This window comes from Octodon degus, unplaced genomic scaffold (assembly GCF_000260255.1).
Source record: "Octodon degus isolate 3935 unplaced genomic scaffold, OctDeg1.0 scaffold00435, whole genome shotgun sequence".
Taxonomy (NCBI): domain Eukaryota; kingdom Metazoa; phylum Chordata; class Mammalia; order Rodentia; family Octodontidae; genus Octodon; species Octodon degus.
The window spans coordinates 261,650-263,173 of record NW_004525011.1 but is presented as its reverse complement, the minus strand read 5'-3'; the positions used below and the strand labels follow the sequence as shown (position 1 = coordinate 263,173).

At 45.4% G+C, this 1,524-nt stretch overlaps 1 pseudogene; it reads left to right on the top strand.

Annotated features, from left to right (window-relative positions):
• Window positions 1–396: 396 nt before the first annotated feature.
• LOC101564059 lies at window positions 397–741 on the top strand (annotated as a pseudogene).
• Window positions 742–1,524: the final 783 nt, after the last annotated feature.

The window sequence follows — 1,524 nt, the reverse complement described above, 5'->3', positions numbered from 1 at the left end:
CCTCCGTCCTTCCTGTCTGTCTCAAAGAGGAGAGGTCTCCTACGGGCCTGCTCAGAAGTCACCCTGTACTTCTCAGGAAGAAAGACCTTACCAGACTGCAATGGTTGGGCACCTCGGGCTTGGACTTCCCGTCTCCAGAGCTCTGAGGAAATACATTTCTGTTGTTTAAGCGATGCACTCTGTGCTTTGCTATGGCAGCCCTACGTGAACAATATACCAAGATAACCAAGACACTTAACATAACAGAGCCAGAACTCAGTGAGTCCAATCTTCACTCGAATAGGCCAGGTGTATTTACAGTCAGGCCCTTTGTTCTGAAACAGACAAAAACAATGATTTTAAATTAACTGAATAGCCTTTTCCCTCTTCTGGGTACGGTGTCTGGAGGCTTTCACAATGGTCCAGTACCTGATGTCCCATCGTAGGCTTTCCTACAACACTGTCTCTAATAAAACTAGGCTGTCCCGAACCCCAGGGAATAGAATTTATACCAAGAAGGTTGGGAAGGCCCCCAAATCTGCATGTGGTGTGTGCCCAGGCAGACTTTGAGGGGCTTGAATTTTGCAGCCTAAAGTTCTTATGAGATTGTCTAAAACAAAGAAACACATCAGTAGGGCTTATGGGGGCTCCATGTGTGCCGAGTGAGTCTGCGACAGGATCAAGCGTGCTTTCCTTATTGAAGAGCAGAAAATCGTGGTGAAAGTGTTGAAGGAACAAGCACAGAGTCAGAAGGCTAAATAAAACAAGAAGTTGTTGCAGTAACAAAAGATGGAAAGGTAGGGGCCAGGAAGATGGCTCAGTAGAATAAAAAGATGGAAAGGCTAAAAATTAAATTAATTAATTAATTGAATAGGAAATACAGGCATTGGAAAACGTCCATGGATTGAAGTGCATGCCCCTAAATTTGCATATTCAAGCCTTAATCCCCAATGTGGTAGACTTGGAGAGAAGGCCTTGGGAAGGAAATCAAATTTAGCTGAGGTCAAGAGAGCAGAAACCTTGTGATGGTTCTAATGTTACTGAGAAGAGTCACCGCGAGGCTGGCCTTTGCTCTTTTGTGCTGCCACACAAGGACACCCTGAGAAGGCACTCATCTGCGAGTCAAGAGAGCCCTCACGAGGGACCTGCTGCTACTGGCACTCGGATCTTACACGCCCAGCCTCCATAACTCAGAAAACATGTTTACTATGTAAGCTACCAATCCAATAGTCTGTTATGGCGGTCAAGCTAAGACATGAACTTTAAGGAAGTTTTTGTTTTTTGTGTTTTTTTTTTTTTAAACATTTATTTATTTATTGTGTGTGTGTGTGTGTGTGACCAGCTCAGCCCACCACGGGGTGGGGCTGGCTGGCATGTGGTGCTGGGGGATTGAACCGCGGTCCCTGTGCTTTGTCAAGCTTGTTCCAAGTAGGTGCTTTAGACCACTGAGCCATCTCGCCAGCCCCTTTTTTGTGGTTTTGTATGTATTTAGTGCAGGGTCTATAGAGTACATAGAGTCTCACTATGTAGATCGGACTTGTAGTG